Here is a 22203-nt window from a genome sequence, read left to right as displayed (position 1 = left end):
TTCATCTAAGAGCAAGGCATATAGATGTTTTAACAAGAGATTGCAGAAAATTGTTGAAAGTGCAAATGTAAAGATTGATGAACAATTCAGAGGAACTTCAAGGTATATAGACTCTGAACTGGCAACAAATTTTTTGATAAATGAACCTACACTAAATCCACCAATACAGAATGAAGATCCAGTTACCCTGGTACCATCTGAGGATTCCACAATAATTGAAGAACAATAGCAAACAAAGACACCCCAGTATGTAAGATTGAATCATTCTAAAGATCAGATAATTGGAAACAAATTTAAAGGAGTTATGACAAGAGGAAGATTTGCAAATGAAGAGGTATGTCTTATTTCTCAAATTGAACCATCATCTGTTAATGAGGCATGTGAAGATAAATTTTGGATTAAAGATATGGAAGAAGAATTAGAACAAATTGAGAAAAATAGCACTTGGACATTAGTTCCCCGGCCTAAAGATAAAAATGTAATTGGAACAAAATGGGTATTCAGAAACAAACTTAATGAAGATGGTAAGGTTGTCAAAAATAAAGCAAGACTAGTGTGTAAGGGATATTCTCAGAAAGAAGGAGATGATTACAATGAAACCTTTGCACCGGTAGCTAGAATTGAGGCAGTCAGATTATTCTTGGCTTTTGCAGCACACAAGAACTACAAAGTTTATCAAATGGATATTAAATGTGCATTTTTTAATGTAGATCTTGAAGAGGAAGTATACATTGAACAACCTGATGGATTTTCTTTGACAGATGACAATGATATGGTTTGTAAGTTAAGAAAATCTCTGTATAGATTAAAACAAGCTCCAAGAGCTTGGTATGCAAGATTGGATAAGTATCTTTTAAAGATTGGTTTTACTAAAGGAAATGCAGACAACAATTTATATTACAAAATAACTAATGATGACATCTTGATTATAGAAGTATTTGTTGATGATATAATCTTTGGAGGAGAAGATGGAATATGTAAGGAATTCTCTATTAAAATGTAGCAAGAATTTGAAATGTCTATGATTGGAGAAATAAAATTCTTTTTAGGATTGCAAATTTCACAGACTGACAAAGGTATATTCTTGAGTCAATCCAAATACTTGAAAGAGTTACTAAAGAAATTTGGGATGAAGAACTTTAAACCGGTAAGCACACCTATGAGTACAAATGACAAATTATCTCAAAGGGATGAACCTACACTTGTTAATCCAACTAGATACAAATCTATAATAGGAGGTTTACTGTACTTGACACAAACCAGACCTGATATTATGAATGCAATATGTATTGTTTCAAGATTTCAAAGTAATCTTAGAGAAAATCATGAATCAGTAGTAAAAAGGATTTTCCGATACTTACAAAGCACTAAAAATCTTAGATTATGGTATCCTAGAGATGAAAACTTTGAATTATGTGCATACACAGATGCAAATTGGGCAAGAGATGTGGATGATAGAAAAAGCACCACCGACGGAGCATTCTTTCTTCGAAATAGACTAGTTTCTTGGTTGAGTAAGAAATAGAGTTGTACATTTTTATCAACAGTAGAATCAGAATATGTTGTAGCAGCAACTAACTGTACACAGGTACTATGGCTTAAGCAAATGTTGAAAGACATAAAGGTAAAATGCAAGGAACCTATTACTATATATTGTGATAACACTGCAGCAATTGATATATCTAAGAATCCAGTACTACATTCTGTTGGGAGTATTTAAAACTGAGTCAAGTTTATAGGCCCATTTCAAAATTTTGCCCTGCATTTCCAAATGATTAAAATAAGTCAGTTTGAATGGCCTAGTTAGCAAGGGGGTAAAATGGAGCTGGTTGATTTTCAGAGGGTAAGGCTCGCGATTCATGTCCCACACATTTCATTTGGCCTATGAAGTGATGTGAAACTTTCAAAATTCAGTTTGGATAAGTTTACTAGGTACCCATTTTCAGGGGTGAGCTGAAAGTGCATTCTAGGCACAAGTGCAAATTTTATTGAGTAGCCTACTTTGAGTGATTACATCTTTTGCCCTGTTGGTCATCATAAAAAAATTCAAAGTGGATTCAATTTTATGCATAAATGTGAGTCAACATGCAAAATTTCAAGTCCTTATGAATCCGTTTGCTCAGTTTTCAAAGCTCAATCCGTTTGTAGTTTGTGATGTTTGCACAAGTGTAAAAATGTCCCGGTGAATGTCATGTCAAAATGTTTGTTCCGGGATAATGTTGGTATAAATGGTGAGCTAAATTTCAAATTTCAAGCCTTTATCAATCCGTTTGATCGGTTTTCAAAAGGATTCATTTTGCCATCAAATTCAGTTATCCGCACTTCCAGTGTTATATCAGTTAATGTAGCCATTTTTGTGAGCGCGCTGTTTGCATCCTGTCAGTCTGGTGATCAAACTGAGAATTCAAAGATTTAATATGTACCTAAAGGTACCTGTGTTCCAAATTTGAGGGCCTACGGAGGTTGTTTGATATTTTTGAGAAAGGCATCATGTGTTGCCAGAACATTGACTTCATCAGGTCCGCAGTGTCGACAAAGCCAGTTGGCCATTTTCGGAAATTAATATCTCTTCGTTCGGGACTCGTCTTGAGAAACCGTTTGGTAGATGTCATCCTTGTATATCAAAGTACACGCCTGTCAGATGGCGAGCTCCAGAAAGGTGTTTTGACAGGTTTGAAAATTACATCTTCGCGATTAAATGCGAAAACTGTGGCGTAATTGCCTGAAGGATGTAAAATGCAATTTTATGATCCGAAAATGGTGCCGATCGTTTCCAGAGGTGTGTTTGAGGTTCCTGAGGTGTTTTAGAGGTCAGTTGCATGAAAATGAATTTTTTTTTTAGTTGGACCCACTTTGGGGCCCAACCCGGCTCATGCCCGTGCATTAAATTTTATTGTGAAATGTTCTTATTTCATGGTGAGTAATGCATATCAATACTAGCTCAAATGCATATTGGCAAATTGGTTTATTAAGAGATGATTTCATTTCATTATGTGGGCATATAACTGAGAAGTTTTTATGGAACTTTATGGTATTCCTTTGGCTGGCAATAAAAACTTCAGAATTTGAATTGCAAGGTGTAGTTCCAAATTCCAGAACTCTGTTAATGTCCTCCTTGCTGTGTGTGAGAAGCTGGAGTGTTGCTGGTATGTGGCATTGAAGGATAGATTTTAAAACTCCAAGCAAACTAATTGGCAGTGGTAAAGTCAACCTCCTCCTCTATGTGGTTTTTGAGCAGCATTTATAACTTTTACTTCAAATGCCATGGCAAGTAATGTGCCAACAGGTTCCTCGCGTGGAATGGTGAGAGTTTGGAGGGCAGCAATAAAACTCCAAGCCAATGCAATTATCATCTAACAAGTGGATCCTCTCCTCTACGTGGTGTTTGGGGGCTGCAGTCAAATGCTATTGCAAGTTTATGTGGTGTTTGAAGTGCAGCAAAGAAACCATGCTATGGCTGATCACATTTTTGGCAAAGGGGCTATAGGAACAGCAAAGTAAACATCCCAAACTTGAAAACCAAATCCTCCTCTCTCACGTGACAGATTGGGCACATTAACTTTGTAAAATGCAAATGAAGCTTTAAACTCCAAGCAAATTACTCTCTGCTGTAGCATGGAACATTGACTACAAATGCAACATTGCTGGTGAAAAACTCCCCTCTCTGCGTGATTGAAGCTTCAGAAGAAATGCACATTGGCTGGCATGAAGTCTCTGCGTGGCTGAAAAGTTTTAAAAGGTTTCAAGAAGATGCATTGGCAGGCAATAGACAAATTCAATGTGGAGGTAAATGTTTTTAATAACTTTTAAACAAATTACAGCTCCAGAGCCTCCCTCCTCCAGCACGTGGTGTTTGAAAGCATTTTTTAAACTTCCAAAATAAATGCAATGGCTGGTGAAAAGGCCCAAATTTGATTTACTTTGCCACCAAATTTCCTCCCTGCTCTGTTGTGGATTCTTGGGAGGCAATTTGAAACAATGAAAATTGTATTGGGCAGGTGTATATATCAAAGAATGCAAATTGGGGCAAAACGTGGTGTTTGGAAGCCATTAATCCTTCAGTAAAATGCATTGGCAGGTGTTTATGCAAAGTCTCACGTGCTCTCTCCTTGCCCCTGCATGGTATGAGTAAAGTTTTTAACCTTTCATTGCTAGCCCCTGGTTAAAAAAGCCATTAAAGTTGCAGGCAAGGCTCCAAAATGCAACTACAGGCAAAATAGCAATATCCCACATTGGCTGGGAAGTGGACTATTTTGATGTTTATAAGCAAGATCACACAGTAATATAATGTCTAAGCCATAAAGGCTTTTGACAGATGGTGCCTATGGGCGCCCAAGGTGGGCCCATGCACAAACACGCTTCCCGAGGCGATGGAGGAGTTGATTGGATGGCGACCAGGTGGACCCCACACGGGCACGCTTCCCGAAGCAGACAGGCTAAATTTTGCTGAGGAAGGTCGGGTTAACGAGTGAGCAAGTTCGAGAGAGATCAATGGCTCGCGCTATTTCGCGAAGGGAAGATGCATGTTGTTTAAACCCCGCGAAATAGCAAAAGTGAACAAGAGTCGTCCACATGTCGTGATAGGTGGCAGTCCAGTAGGCGGGTCCTGGTGAGGTGGCACACAGTTGGCGCACAGGTGGCAGTCCAGTGGCGATGGCGTGGTGGCCAAGTGGCAGTGACAAAGCAGATGATGTGGCAAAAGATGAGGTGTCATCCCAAGTGGCATCCGGTCAACCCCATCGACCAATCAGAGGCCGCCACGTGGCAAGGCGTCAGAGAACATATGGAGGCAAAAATCAAAATTAAAATAAATAAATGATATAGTTTAAACTATAGAGAAATTCGAAAAATTTAAATGATGGGTCCATGTTGAGGATTAATTCGCCCAGAGCTCAATTTTTGGCCAAAGTATAAAGTGTTATATATTTTCGGAAAGATCTCGGAGTGAGGAATCTGACTATGATGTTAATTTTGGCAAATGTGGGATATTTTGGAAGCAGTATCCATGAGAACAAAATTCAGTTAGAGGGGAGACACTTGGCAATTTTCAGTTGTAGATTTGATTCTCTTCCCTCTCCTTTTTATTCTGAATTCTTCTCAGTTCTAAGGGTTCCAGAAATTTGGAGGATGGCTCCATTTTTTATGGCTTCCAATTCTGAGTATTCTTCCAAATTGTACAGAGAAGGGTTATCCTTTCAATAATGGAGTTTGATTCTTTGCTATAGGTGTTCTTAGCTACAGGTTCTTGTGTATGTAAGGCATGCACAAATTCACACAGAAGTTGTCTCTAGATTCATATTTTCATTATATTCAGATCAGATCCTTAAGGAGGATGAGATTTGTTATCTCAAGGAGGTAATTGTGATTGTTTGCAAAGATTCTTCAAGGAAGAATTTAAATTCTGTAATAAATCATGAATAATGGAATATAGTGTCTGGATTTGATATTTTCTGTGAGTGAGCTGAGTAATGCATTTTATGCAAGGCATTAAATGCATGAATATTTAATAATGAAGATAGATTTGCAGTATAAGGTTTCATTTATAGTTTGATGTGTGACTCTGTTGCCCAATGGATAAGGCACTGATCTTACAAGTTTGGGGATGTCTTTCAGAACAACATTTTAAAAGATAAATCTATTTTCCCTTCATGTTTAGGGGTGTTAATGTTCTATCCTTCCAAAGCTCTATTTCACCTATTATTTGTATAAGATCCAGCCCATCTGTACCTGTTACCTAATTTGGTGAGCTTGTGGAATGGTTTGTCTACTCATTGTTGATGCAGTCTTATGTTTGTGATTATTGTATTCAATGCATCAAAAGGGTGTCCCCCCCTAGGTCTAGCATAACCTGAAGTGCAGGAGGATCATTAGGATCCTATGTTATGTTGTCCAAGCCTTGAGGTGTTTCATTGATTGAGATTGGCTATCTCATAAATAGATTTATAGGTGTCTTGGGTTATCACTTTTGGTGAACAACACATTCTAAAACAAAACATGTTTCTATCAAACTGAATTTTCTAAGGGAAAATGTTGAAGAAAAAGAGATAAAACTGGTTTATGTGAATACTAAAGAACAACTTGCAGATATTTTCACAAAATGTTTGCCTAAGGAGAATTTTGAATATTTCAGAGATCAGCTTGGAGTTATACCACCACCAGTAGAGACTTAGATAGTTGATGATTGTCATCAACCGACATAATTAACAGACAAATCTTTTACTCTGGTCTTTGATGAGGAAGCTACTTCTCAGGGGGAGTAGTTGTTATATTGAATTGATTGGTATTTTGTATATGAACTTACTTTTGTTGTAACTTTGGCATTTGATTTCAAAGGGGGAGAGATATCTATGGAAAAACACATTATCTTTTGAGGAACTTTGGATAACACATGTTGCTCCCAGGGGGAGAGATTGTTTGGGAGAGACTATTACTCTTTGTATTCTAGTTATGATCTTTTTTGGAGATTATTGGTTTTTGGCATTTTTGTTTTGGCACTTTGATGGTTTTTCCATCTGTTGGTGTAAATAAATATTCATTATGGATATTATTACACTTTACTTAAGTTAACTTAGGATAATGCATTTCTTTGTAGTTTGGATTTGAGACACTTAGGGAAGTGTGCACATAGGGTTACAGACTGTGATACAAAAAAGAGTGTATTGTTGGTATGATATCATGCTACTAGATTTGTCTTTAAGTGTCAATTGTCTCCTGAAAGAACTTGCATTGCAAGTGTGTTGTAACCATTGTGTTGAAGATAATACATTGTGCAGGTTTTGGAGTGCTGGGGTTTTTTACCGAAAGGTTTTCCCCAGGGTAAATCATTGTGTCATTCTCTATTTTCTGTATGCATGGTATATGGCTGCAATATCTTTCGTTAAAGTTGTTAATGAATCTGAAATTGTAAGGATTTAAAAGAATTTGCACAATACTTTCCTCTAGAGATTAGTGTAGGAAGCTGTTTTCGCACCTGAGTTTCCTTACACCCAAATCTTCCACAAACATAACATCTCACATTCATTTCACAATTTTATGAATTATGACCAACTTTGTTGCATTTAGAACATTTACTGGTGGGTGTATTAGTGTTTTGATAATTTCTAGATCTACACTGATTTTCTTTATGACCATACTTGTTACAGTTAAAGCATTTGCCATTAAACTTGTAAGTAGTAGGTTGTCTTACCGGTTTGCTATGATCATGATTGTTTGCAGTACCGGAGCTTTCACCAACTTCCAAACCAGGGCCATTTGTAGCACCATTAGGTTTTTGATTCTTCAGCATGTCACCAAGTTCTTCTGAACTTTTCTTGATTTTTTCCTTGTGATGATTTGCAGCAGTTAGTTCACTTTCCAAGATTCCTTTCTGTCTTATGAGTTTAGTTTTGTTATTTTGTGTATGCATTAGATCTGTCTTCAACATATCATTTTTATGACTAATTCTTGTGTTTTCATTTCTAGCATCATTTAGTCTTCTGGCCAAGTCTTCTTCATTCTTTTTTCTATCTTCAATTTATTTACAAAATCTCATAGTCATATCCTGCATCTCATTCTGTGTTGTACTGATCTCTTGTCTTAGCTTGTTTACCAGATCATTAAGAGTTTCCTTTTCATCATTCTCATTTTGCATCTTTTTACAAAGTTCTCTTCTCTTATTTCATGCAATGGTAAGATTTTCTTGAAGTGCTTGAATGATATCCTGAGCAACCTTTAGATCTTCTTCAAGTTTGACATTCTTCACCTTTTCTACATCATAGTCTGAAAGAGTTGTTTTAAATTGTTCTCTCAAGTTTTCCATCTCTACTGGTGACAAGATCTTCCTCAAGTTGTTACGCTTCTGAAAATAGAGGACTAGGCTTTGATACCAATTGTTAGGATTCCCAAAGATACTAAGAGGCGGGGGGTGAATCAGTATCTAATCGATTAGTAAATTTACTTGACTCAAAACATGAAAATCATATCAAAATTGTGTACTAGTAAACAAGAAATAATGCAGTAAGCAAGAATAACAACAACCACATGAGAAGAACACCATAACACAATATTTTAATGAGGAAACTTGGTGTGGGAAAAACCTTGGTGGGATTTGTGACCCACAATATTCTCTTACTGGCCAATAAGAGAATATTACTCTTACAATAGGGGCCTGCACATGCAGGAAGGCCAAGTGCCTAGAGCTCACTGCTTAATTACAAAAGAAGTCACACCGACTTACAAAAATGGATTATATTAATCCAATGTCTTGTACTGCTTCAGATTAGCATCGGCTATGCCAGATCTAGTATTGGTTTAAGCTCTACTACATACATAAACCCTTAACCTATAATTCACATATTAGGTCTCCTTATCTCACATCCTATCACACACATTTCCTATTACCAAATGATCTCATACATATAGGAGTCATATTACAACTCTCCATGTCGGCTTACAATGATTTTTCAATTAATTACAAAATACATTTCAAACAAAATTCCTATTGGCCAGGGTGTTGATATCCTTCCTTTCACTGTTGATGTTCTGTGTGCTGGTGTAGAGTTTATCATTGCCAGTGCCGGTATCTTGTCTTGTCAGTATCATATGATTGCAAGGTTGCCATCAATGACAAAACCTTCAATCACCTACAATTTCTCATTGGAGTGTGCATTTGCCAACATGTTAAAGTAGCTTGCTTAGTTGCAATTGCCTCCACCCAATTAGTGAAGTAATCTATTGTGTGAGAATGTACTGTGACCTTCACTAGATGTTGGATTGATAGGTCCAATGAAATCCAATCCCCATTGTTGGAAAGGCTCTTCAATTACAATTGGCTTAAGAGGAAGTGCAACTATCTTAGGCTTACCCACAAACTACTGACATTGCTCACATTTGTGAACCCAACTGTATGTGTCCTTAAAAAATGTTGGCCAATAGTATCTAGCATGTAAAATCTTGTGTGCCATGAAGGGGCAAAAAAATGTCCACCACAAGCAAGATCATAAAAATCTTGAAATAATCTTACTTGTTGTTGCTTGTCCACGCAGCGCAAGAAATTTCCATCTAAACCCTTCTTATACAAACCATTGTCCCATAAGAAAAAATTCACTGCTTTAAGCTTCAGGGTTTGCCTTTGATTGTGTGACAAGTGCGCAGGACATTCTCCATATGTTAAGAGATATGCTAAGTCAGAATACCACTCATTAGTGGTACTGACAAATAGAACCTTGGGAAGATCTTGATTCATGCCTTCATTTTCCAGCACCACTTCATCAATTGCTTTGCTATCAGCTATCAACTAGCACAAACCTTTTCCATGAACCAACTTAGTAGGATTAATTTCCATGTCATATTCTTGAATCTTAGCAACCCAGTTGCCCCTTTTAGTTCCAAACTCCTATTGCATGAGAATTGTCTTGACAATGGCATCAGGAACAAGTATAGTGACATGTGAATTTAGAATATAAAATCTAAATTTTTTTACCACTTTTACCATGGCAAAGGCATACTTCTCCATTTTTGAGTATTTCAATTCATGAGCCTTTAAAGGGTAACTCAAGAATGCAATGGGTGATTCCACACCTTCCTTATTTTTCTGCATCAGTATAGCTGAACAGGTATGATCTGATGCGTAACTATACATGATAAACTCTTTGGTATAATCAGGGCATACCAAAACTAGGGCATTTGCTATGGCCTCCTTAATTTCATGGAAAACTTTATTTCCTTCATGAGTCCAATTGAAAAGAGAATTACCTTTCATCATGTCAACTATGTGACAAGTTTGTTCAGCAAAGTCTAGAATAAACCTTCACAAAAAGTTTACTCTACTGAAAAAAGAATGCACAACAGTTTTACTAGTTGGCAAAGAAAGATTATGAATGGCCTCTACCCTTTCAACATCAATTTTGATACCTTCTTTTGAAGCAATATGCCCAAGTAGCTTACCTTCAGTTACCCCAAAAACAAATTTCTTGGGATTAAGAAAAATTCCATGTTGATGACACTTCCCCAACACTTGCTGCAAATGATAGAAATTATCTTGATTCTTCTTAGAATAAATAGTCAAATCATCCAAATGGACTACAATGAACTTACCAAAGAAACTTTGGAAGGCCAAGTCCATTGCACGTTGGAAAGTCGCTCCTACATTTATCAACCCAAAAGGCATTCTGTGATATGCTAAAGTACCCCAAGGTGTGGTAAATGTAGTCTTGTGTTGATCTTGTTCAAAAACCTCCACTTGATTGTAACCTAAAAATCCATCCAACATAGACATCATCTCTGATCCAGTAACAACTTGTAAAACATGATCCATGACAGGTAAAGGGTAGTTATCTTTTAAGGATGCCTAATTCAAATTTTAGAATCAACACATATCTGGATCTCATGATTCTTCTTGTGCATGGGCACAATATTAGCTATCCAAGTGGAGTGATGAATAAGTAAGATTATCTTTTCTTTTAAAATCTTCTAAATTTCAGCAAAGATGGTCTCAGAAATCTTCGGGTTATATTGCCTTTGCTTCTGACGAAAAGGAGCTACACTTGTCTTCAATGGAATGTCATGACGAAGCTCTTAAGGATGGAAAGACTTTAGGTAATCATATGAGTAGTCTAAGACTGTTAGATGCAATGACAGTCCCAAAGACACTGAGAGGGGGGGTGAATCAGTGTCTAACCGGTTTAAGGAATATTAGAACTTATTTATAACTTTGCAACCCAAATTAATGTATCAATAAACAAGTAATAATGCAGTAAAGATAAATAATAGAGACAAAATAAGTGCACACCATAACACAAGATATTTTGGCGAGGAAACCCGGTAAGGAAAAAACCTCAGTGGGATTTGTGACCCACAATACTTACTCACTGAACAATATGAATAAATATTAGTTACAATAGGGGCCTGCACATGCAGGAAGGCCAACGACCTAGAGCTCATTGGTCAATGAAAGAGTCTCAGTGACTACAAAATGGATAATTAAATCCAAGATAATGTACTACTCAAAATAGCATCTATAATGCTTGGTTCAATACTGGTTTAAGCTCAGTTAGAAACCTTAATCAAAAACCTTGCCAGCAAATGATATTTGCTCATATAACCTTGTTACAAAATCCATTCGCTATCTTCTATGATCTATTACATAATTGCCTCTCTTCTATATTCTATGCCATACTATATCAAAATGACCTATAAGATCTCATACATATATGAATCCTTACAATACATCATATCAGCTTATAGATAATTAATTGCATTACAATATAATTCACATAAATAAAACTTTGTCTCATGTCAGGCTAAGTGCCGGTATGCTTTATTTCTGGCGCCGATGAATGAACTTGGTTTGCCTACTAGTAGATGATGTTTGTGTTGCCAATGAACCTAGAGAATCCTATTACCAGTCGGTTGCCATCAATGACAACATCAACCATTCTCATGTGAGTGTAAAATTCCAACAATCTCCCCCTTTGGCATTGATGGCAACACTCATGAGAAAAATCCAAAAACTGTTGTCCAAAAATGAAGTCCAAAACTGATCCTAAAACAAAAGTGTGCTCCCCCTGAGAAAGTGATTTCTTTTGTGCATTTTTCTCCATACTACTCCCCCTTTGACATCAATGAAAAAGGATGTCAAAAATAATCGAAGAATACAAAACTCTACCTCATAGCCTGTAACTAGCTGTTTAAAATTTGAAAGATATCCGCCAAAATTAGATTCAGGCTCTGTATGAATTTATTACTGTCAGAAATAGTGGTTTCAGTCTACTGGATCATGCTGATCAGATAATTCATTTGTTGCTCTGGTGATCATTCTCCTTGAATTTTTTCTTTAGATAGCTCAACCCACTGAGTTATAAGATTATCCAATCTTAGACCAAGTTTTTTTTTCAGTTCCCAGGCCTTCAACCTTATCCTTGCTTTTTCTTTTTCCAAATTCTCAATCTTTTCCTCATAAACTATCATTTCTTGTTAAAAAACTAAGGTAAGTTCTGAAGAACCTATCATATTATCTTCTATGTCTTCTATCTCCTTCTATGTTTTCTTAATCTCCTCATCAATGTCTTTAGTCAGGTGGTGAGGCTTGCAGCCTTCCTTATACAATTCTTTGTATTCCAAAATTGTGGAATTATGTATCAGTAATAAGGAATCAATATGCTCAATACAATCCTTGATAGTTTTGTCAAAAAATTCACCTTTTTCTTTATTCACCCTTTCCTTAATAGTTTCTTCATTTACCTTATCTACAGTTATAATATTTGAAGCAATGAATTTGGACAATGCGTCCAATTTACCCAAAGAACCATCAATATGATCTATCTTACATGTCGGTGCAATCATTTTCAAAATAGGCAATGGATCATCAATGGCCTTAAATGCTAAGGCATTGCAATCTATGATCCTCCTTATTGAATCTAAAAGTACATCAGTTACATTTGTAGGTCTGAAATCTCCAGTGGATGCGCTAGGTTCTAAAATAAATTTCTTTTCATCAGACACTTGACCAATTACTTAACAATTTCTTCCTTGTTTCCATTATTTATTTCCTCTTTATTTATAGTTGCTACTAGTTTCTCACTTTGTGTATGTACCTCTTCTTTTGCTGGTTTCTTAGTGTTTGGTTTCTTAGCTTCTGTTGGTATTTCAATGTTCTGAGATTCAGTAGTGTTAACATGTGATTCAAAGATCTCAATATTCATAGCATCAGTTGTCTTAACCTCTAAAGTATCTTTATCCATAACAATATTAAAATCCTATGTATCTACATTCATGGTAAAATGAATTTCAAAATACAAATTAATATCATCAAGAGTTATTTCTTCAGCCTCCTTATCCGGTTGACTGTCTGTATATACTAATGTTGCTTCTGTTATTGGTGGGGTGTCCTATGCTGGTGGAGGAAGGTTATCTTTGATCTTTATTACAGGTACACTACCAATTTTACCTTTACCTTTATCCTTTTGATATACCTTTGTACAAGACTTATCCATTTTTTGTCTATCCCTTTCTTCTTTCTTTTCTTTTTCAACAAAAAATATGTCCCAATTGTCCATTATTTCATCTACTATTTATTTCATTCTCCCAGCCATTAGGCTAACCTGTTGGTGATCACTCACAAAAACTGACCGGTTGGCTTCAAAAATTAGTTCATCAATCTATTCCCTAGAATTAATAGGGTGAACCACCAATAACACTTCAACCTTTATATTTTTATCCATTTCCATCACAAACATTCTTTTAGCCTCTAATCTTATGTATAAATCATTTGGTAGATCATCTACAACCTCAATCAAAACTTTCTTGTAGATGTCAAGATGCAAAATAATGCTTTCCTCTATTGTCTCCTTATTAGAATCCTTGTAGGAATAATAAAATTTATTCACATTACTGAGATTACCTTCTTGTGTTATTTCATTGATCAATTCCTCTGGTGTAAGGGTATTCGGTGTCTTTGGTTGTTTTTGATTAAGGAAAATCAGGTTTTAAGGGACCCAAAACCCGCTTACATAACGAGAAGATAAGCATGAAAGAAACTAGAGAAAACATGACATAGAAAGAAAAGCTACAAAAGACCAGTAGAGAAAACAATAACTAAGGAAAAGTATAGCAAAAAGCCAGCGAGAGATTGGCAACCAAAGACCAGTATTACATTTCAGATAAAAACTTTATAGACTCTTCTGCATCCTTAACCAGCATCATCATAGCCTTAGTAGCTTCTCTCAGGTCTTTGTTCTCCTTCTTCTGATGGGTGTCTTTAGTCTTCATCTCCAGATCATTAGTAGTCTACCTTGTTCTTTGTCTGGAGGATTAAGGAGCAAAGTTGGAGGTCAACACATCGTCAATGATCACCATCTCTTTGTTCTGTTTGTTCTTCTCCAGACAATCAATCAGGGCGTTCATATTTTGAGACAAGACCTTCAAAACCTAAAGGTTGTGTTTCATAAATTTCTTCAAGGCCTTCTTGGTTTTAGTAATCCAGTTGATAATAATTTCATTATCAACCTCAATCTTATCTTTGACAATTCTAATCACATCTTCAAGATGCTTCAAGTCTCCCTTAAAAAGAAAATCTTTTTCCAACCAATCCTGCATTTCAATTTCATCATCTGCCTCATTGGTGTCTACCTCCACATCCTGTTTCTGAGTATTGGTGTCCCTAATCAAATTTTGAATCTTATAATCCAAATCTCTTTGTTTGTTCTGAATACTAGAGATATTTTCAATTACCCATTTCTAGAAATTGAAAAATTCCAGAGTGCTATTTTTGGCAACGTTCAAAATGGAGTCCACCATTTTCATACCTTGCACAGAGCTCTCAGACCTAGGGTTAACTTCCTCCATGGTATGTTAAGCTTCATTCCTTCTATCTAAGACAATAGGGTTTGAATATGGTTCTTCAATATACTCTTTTCTCTGCACCTTCTCCTCCTCTCCCGCAGGTTTTCTCTTTATCTCCATCACCAACCCTCCCTTTCTTATGAAGAGGAATGTTAGACGAATCATTGTCAGGTTCATAACCATCATGACCATTTGAAATGTGGGCGTTTGCCACCAAAGGATCTTCCTTATTAACCCTATCTTTTTTCTTCAAATGCTCATAAATAAGCAGAATGAGACCTTGGTGAGCTATGGGATAGGATTTGGGTTTTTTTGCATGGTTAGCCAAGCTTTCATTTAGGGAAGAAGCTAAATAGAAATGCAAAGAGATCTTAAAACCATGGCGGAAATGGTTTAGAATAGCAAAATGATAATTATAAACCTTCGTAAACCTATGATGAACAGTTAAGAATTCCATCAAAACCCTTAACATCTTCTGCCAGAAGGATTTTACCTGATGAGGGAGGTAGTAAGATACATTGTCCTTCTTGATGAATTGAACCCTCTCTTCATCACTTTTAGGGAAGTTCTTGATGGCTTTCACCACAAACTTTTGATCTCTATAAAACTTAGTACCTTCCTTTTGTAAACTAGTAACCTCTGCCACCAAGTCTTCATCCAACTTCCAAGTCTTCCCGAATAGAGTGACTTTGTTATTGTTCCTTCCCTTGGCGAAACCTTGAGACACTGACTTGTTACTACCATGCAATTTTTCCATGTAGTCTGTGAAACCATGTCTGTGCAGCCTCCACCAAACTTTCCGTTCACTTTTCCAATTATCATAGCCAGAGGGCTCATTCTGATTAAGATTGCCTCCCATGTTGTAATTCAGGTTGAATCCTTCAATAGAGAATGAGTTACTCAAAAACTTAAACCCAAGACTTAAGCACAAACTCTTAAACAAAATGCTAGGCTTGAAAAACAGGGTAATTTCTTTGATTTTGAAAAGGTCTTTAATAACAGTCATAATGAACCAACACTTATTATGATTAGCCCTGTCACACCGGTGATCAAAATCACAATGCCTAAAAATGATCATCAACTAACACTTCACATAACTCCAGTCTATGTCTTTGATATCCGGACTCAAAAAAGTAATGATAAACTTAACTTGTACCATGGACTCGATCAAGTAATAATTGCACCTAGACATCCTTCTTACAAAAGGCTTCTCCGATATATTTAGTGTCCTCCTCTAAATAAACCCCCTGATTAGCTAATAGGTCAACAAACTTGTTACCTTCCCTTAGAGTATGGGAAATGAAAACACTATCGTAGGCATCTAATAATTTTTTAGCACTTTCAATGATATTGTAAATGTTCTAAGAGGGAGAACTAGTGCCTTTGATAGCCTGAATAATATTGAGAGAGTCTCCTTCTAGCCATATTTTTTTTAAGTTAAAACCTTGAGCAAGCTGGAGGCATTTTAGCATTGCTTGAGCTTCAGCAACATGATTGTTTTGAACTCCAAAGGGAGTGGCAATAGTAGCAACACAGACACCATGATTATTTCTGATGACTCCTCCCCCACTTGACTTCCCAGGATTGCCTTTGGCTGCCCCATCAAGATTCACCTTAACCCAATCATGAAAGGGAAATCTCCAAACAACATTTTCTCTCCTACTCTTAATGTCAGATTTACAAATCTTGTGAATCAGATTCCATTCAGTGAGGATACCTTTCTCATTATCATTCATATTAAGATAGCTCCACTACTTGTTGTTTCTATGAAGAGTGTTTATGTTTTCTTTAATTGCCCTGCAGATCTTTTCAAAAACCACCTAAGACATACACTTGGCCTCCCTAAAAATTCTACTATTTCTCTCCTTCCAGATATACCAATAGGTCATAGGAAGAACAAAGGACCAGAGGGTCTTGATGAGAGAAAATTTGGTGGGAAAGATCTATTTCCAAATGACTTCCTTGAGACTGTTATGTATATCCCATTCAACTTTCCATTGCATCCAAAATTTACTCCAGATTTCCCAAGTAAAGGAGAAATGGATAAACAAATGATCCACAAATTCTGCCTCTTTCTAACATAACTCACACCTGTTAGGAAACATGAAACCTCTACAAGCCAAGTTATCAATGGTGAGAATCTTGTTGTGAGCTGCAAGCCAAAAAAACATGTTAACTTTAGGAATGAGGAATCTATTCCAGATTTTAGTCCATATCGGGTTGCTGACCTGAGTAATAGTTTTTTTATAAGAAGATGTAACAGTGAAGTTACCCCTAGGATTTCTCTTCCAAAGAAACACATCATCAAATTCTTTACTAATAGAAAAGGACAACAGATCCTGCTGAAGCAGTGAAAAACCAACATAAATAGCATCAAGCCTCACCCATTTATTCTCCTTCCAGTAATTACAAACCATAAACCCATACCTTCTTTTCCATTCATCAATGAATTGGCTGCAATCCTAATTAAAGAGAGGTTCATCTTTAATCTAGACATCCTCCCAAAACCTGATTTTGTCACCTTTGCCAAGGACCCATCCAGCTCCAGCTTTAGCAACTTTTATCGACTTGATTATACTATTACATATGAAAGATCCAACAGGGATATCTTCAGAGTAGAGAAGAGAATGAAGTGGTTGGTTATGAATATATTTATCAAACCACACCTGACTCCAATCTTTCTTAATGCCATAAGCCCTCCATATCTATTTAGCAAGAAAAGCTTTGTTAAAAGTTTTAAGAACTTTAATACCTAAACCCCCCTTGCACTTAGGATTACACACTTTGTCCCAGGAAACCAAGGCTATCCTTTTCTTGTCTTCTACCCCTGACTAAATAAATCTTTTCTGAATCCTCTCTAAAGCTTTAGCAAATTTAGCCGATATACTAAACAAGCTAAGAGCATAGACATGAAGATTTTGAAGAGTGGCTTGAAGAAGTTGAAGCTTACCAGCTTGAGATAGCATAGATCCTTTCCAACCTGCCAATTTCTTGTTGAGTTTTTCAATTAACAAGTTCTAGGAGTTTGGGGGGACCAAACCTAGAGGGAGACCCAAATAAGTGGAGGGGAGCATCTCCACCTTACAACCAATGATGTTAGAAATTCTCTGTTGCCTCATAATAGGGGTATTTATAAAATAAATAATAGACTTCTCCCAATTAACTTGCTAACCAGTAGCCAAAGAATAAGAGCTAAGAGCACCTTTGAAGGCAGCAGCCTCACCAATAGAAGAATATCCCATTAAAATTGTGTCAATAACAAACTATTGGTGAGTACATGACACATTAGGAGAGGAGGGTTGTAATCCTTTGATGGTTTTATTCACTTTCAATTTTTGAATCAGTCTGATCATACTGTCAACCAAGATTGTAAAAAGAATAGGAGAAATAGGGTCTCCTTGCTTCAGTCCCCTAGAAGATTTAAAAAATCTAGATGGAGACCCATTAATAAGAACAAAAAAATTTGGGGTAGATATCAGTTCTCTTGTAACTTTAATTACCTTCTCATCAAATCCAAAGGCCTCCATAATCCTGAAAAGAACCTACCATTCCACTCTATCATAGATTTTTGCCAGATCCAATTTTATCAGGAACCCTTCTTTGTTAGCAACATTAAGAGAATGGATATTCTCATGTACAAGAATAATAGAATCCAAAATCTGCCTACTCGGGATAAATCCTTTTTTCTCCTCAGAGATGACAAAGGGGAAAACAACCAAAATTCTGGAAGTTGTGACTTTAGAAATAATCTTATAAAAGGAGTTACAAAGACTTATTGGCCTAAACTTTCCCATAGAGTCAGCCCCAGCCACCTTAGGAATTAGAGCAATAAAAGTAGAATTGATTTCCTTAAGGATTCTTCTGGACTCAGAATTATTTGATAGCATTGACTGTATCTTTCCCAACAATATGTCAATAATCCTTGAAATAAGAACATGGGAAAACCATCCAGGCCCGGAGCCTTATCCCCTTGAAAAGAAAAAAACATCTTTTTTAATTTCATCAGCAGTAGGGATAGCATTTAATGTCTTATTCTAGTGAGGTTCAATAATCTTGGGAATGTTATCAACTAGGTCTTGTTTCTTAGCAATGTCAATATCCTTACTACTAGTGAGGAGATTAGAGAAGAACCTAATAGCTTCGTCCCCAATGTCATCATTTTAAAGGGATTTTATCATCAACAATTAATCTATATATTTTGTTGGCAGCTTTATGTTTCATACAAGTCATGTGAAATAATTTAGTGTTTCTATCCCCAACTTCCAACCAAATAGCCTTAGATCTCTATCTCCAGTATATTTCTTCTTTGGATATAGTGTTGTGAAGTTTGGCTAGAATCTCATCTTCCTTAGCCTTGGGAAACTTATTAGAACCATCTTTCTGAATAGAGTTTTGGATCTGTTCTAATTCCTCCTTCAACTTTTTTTTTATTAAAAAATATCTCCAAAAACCTTCTTATTCCAGATCTTGATGTTATCTTTGATATTTCTTAGTTTTTTAGAAACTTTGTACATGGAAGATCCATCCACATTAATATTCCACCAATTGGCAATGGAATTTTCCAAAGAGGGGTGTGAAATCCACATTTTCTCAAACCAAAAAGGAAAACACCATTTTCTCTTAACAGACTTAGCAACAAAAGAAATGGGATAATGATCTGAACCAATTGGAGTTAACTTTTTCTTAGGCTCTCTTACAGCTTGCTACTTCTTCCTTAATGTTCTTGTTCTTTTAGGAGAAGGAATGTGAGCCAATGAGGGTTTCCTCTTCCTCCTTTCAACTCTTTTGAACTCTATTGCCTTACCACTATATGTGTCAGAAGAAGTGACAACTGGTGAAACATGAGATACCGGTTCTAGTCCTTCCAGTTCACTAGATGAAATACCCCTTATGTTAATCACATTTTCCTTAACTTCTTTATCCATTTTGGATGCATCTCTGATGAATTTTTCTCTTCTCTTTCTTTGTATTTGCATTGAAACAACACTCTCAATAGTGTCAGCATTTCCAAATATTTCTTCAGATGGTTCTCTAGGTGCATCAAGAAGCGTATTTGTATAAGCTTCAAGAATATTTAGATCCACTTCATAACCCAACTCTGTTATCCAAATGGTTCTAGGAGTAACAACTTCCATCCATGTTTCATCTCTTTTGATTACAAAACAAATTTGCTTGTCATACTAATCCATAATGCTTTGCGGAATCCTTTCTCTAGCCTTCATTTTGGTTTGGAAGTTCTTGAAGTAGTCTGCTACAATGTTATCACTGTTAGCACCTATGCTGGTAATAGCTTCCATGATTTGTCTACCTATCGGGATGTCATATGCAAAGTCCTTGTGACCAATGTCGGGTATCTCCTTTGTGAAGTAAAGTATTAAACACACAAGTAGATTCCCAAAATAGAATGTTCCCTTTTTATCACCCTTAATATTCTTCAAGTTATCTAGCAGTTCATCCTTAAGCCACTCACAGATGTCCATTCTAGCATTGTTCTTAACCTATTTGCATTTGTAACTCTGTATCCAAATATTATGCTCACATATTTCACATTTGCATTAGTGATATACTAACCCTAAGAGATTTGTTGTCAGATGTAGCTCTAGTTAGGTCCATAACACCCTTATTTGGTATCTTATTTGTTTTGTCAAACCTAGTACTAGTTGAGGGTAAACCAATAACTACCTTGATTTCTTCCTTAGTGATTTTAAAAACAGAGTCTAGCCACACAAACTCTCCATGAACTCTGCTCAATATAAGACGAGCTATTTCATCCAAAAATTTAGGAATGTTTAGAATTTCAACAAATCCTAAATCCTCAACAATATTATGCTCCGTCTTGAATAAACCTTGTTCATCAGTTATAACATCTTTGTACATGTTTTTCAAATCACCAAACCCTAAATTCTCTATGTTGCAGTGAATATAAATCCTTGGGTCTTCGAAAAAAGCAACTCCCTTCAGAACATTAGAAAAGGCTCCAATGGAATCATCTTGCTTAATGATCTTGGGAATGATTTTAAACATGGGTCTAGGGTGCTTAATATTCTCTACCATAGTAGGGTTTGCAATGAATTCAGGTATAGAGGATGAAGATGCCATTGTGAAAGATAAATACCTTTTGACTGTGAAATCCTTGAATGCCCTAAAAGATCTTTGCTGCTTTGCCTTTAGAATGCCTTTGTTCTCTCTTTGCGCTCTTCGCATGCTTGGATGCTTGGTGAATTGAAATGAGGGTTTTCAGGTGCTTTATAACAAAAATGTTCTTCAACAACCACATTAAATGCTTGTCAGTTAAGTGAAAACATAACATATCTTTCGGTAAAGAAGAAATATAACTTCTTACCATTAACCAAGGGTAGAATGCATGATTTTCAACTTGCTGCCATACCCCCTAAGGATTATTCCTTAGTCAGATGAAGAATCTCCTACTGGTGGAGGGTTACTCTATTCTACCGATGCAGAGACAGATTCATCAACTCTCTAATCTCTCTTCTTAATCCATTATTTTGAAAATTCTTTCTATATCTTGCCTACTTTTTCCTTTCCCTTCTCATCAGAAATTTTATTGTTCTCCGGTATAGTCTTGCTTCTACAAAATTTTGCAATATGCCCAATCTTGTTACATGCATAACAAGTTACATTATTCCTCAGAATATCTTTTCCATATCCTTGACCGGTTTGTGTTTTGCATTGATTAGATAAATGTCCAAATCTACAACAAACATAGCATTTCACATTCATTCTACAATTTTTGAGTTATGACCAATTTTATTGCATTTGGAACATTGACCGGTGGGTAAATTTGTATTCTGATTATTTCTAAATCTACACTGATTTTCTCTATGACTAAACTTGTTGCAATTAAAGCATTTCCCATTAAATTTATGAGCATTAGGTTGTCTTACTGGTTTGTTGTGATCTTGATTGTTTGTAGTCCCAAAACTTTCTCCATGTTCAAATCAAAGTCCAACTGTATCTCCATTAGGTTTTCATCTTTTCAGCATGTCATCAAGCCTTTCTGAACTTTTCTTGAATTTGTCTTTATATTCCTTTTCAGTGATCAAATCATTTTATAGAATCCCAACTTGTCTCATAAGGTCCTCTTTATCATGTTGCATGTGAATCAGATCTGTCTTTAGCATATCATTTTCATGACAATGTCTCAGATTTTCATTTTCTCCATCATTAAGTCTCCTAGTCAAGTCTTCTTCATTATTCTTCCTATCTTCAATATCCTTACATATCCTCATGGTTAGATCTTGCATTTCATTCTTCATGTTGTTCTATTGCCTCAACTTCTCTGCAATATCTCTAAGAGTTTCCTTTTCATCATCTTGTTTCTACATTTGCTCATGAAGTTCCTTCCTCTTGTTTTGTGCTATAACCAGGTTCTCCTGAAGTCCTTTAATGAATTCCTTGGAAGTCCTCAGATCATCTTCAAGTTTGATATTCTTCAATTTTTCTACATCAAAATCTTCAAGAGCTCCTTCCAACTGTTTTCTCAAATTCTCCATCAGTACCGGTTTCAGAATCTTCCTCAAGCTGTTAGGCTTTTGCAAGTAGAGGACCAAGCTCTGATACCAATTGTTAGATGCAATGACAGTCCCAAAGACACTGAGGGGGGGGGGGGGGTGAATCAATGTCTAACCATTTTAAGGAATATTTGAACTTATTTATAACTTTGCAACCCAAATCAATGTATCGGTAAACAAGTAATAATGCAGTAAAAAGAAATAACAAAGACAACATAAGTGCACAACATAACACAAGATATTTTGGTGAGGAAACCTGGTAAGGGAAAAACCTTGGTGGGATTTGTGAGCCACAATATTTACTCACTGGCCAATATGAATAAATATTACTTACAATAGGGGCCTACACATG

The sequence above is a fragment of the Cryptomeria japonica genome, chromosome 8, assembly GCF_030272615.1.
Source record: "Cryptomeria japonica chromosome 8, Sugi_1.0, whole genome shotgun sequence".
NCBI lineage: Eukaryota > Viridiplantae > Streptophyta > Pinopsida > Cupressales > Cupressaceae > Cryptomeria > Cryptomeria japonica.
Note: the sequence above shows the minus strand (reverse complement) of the source record.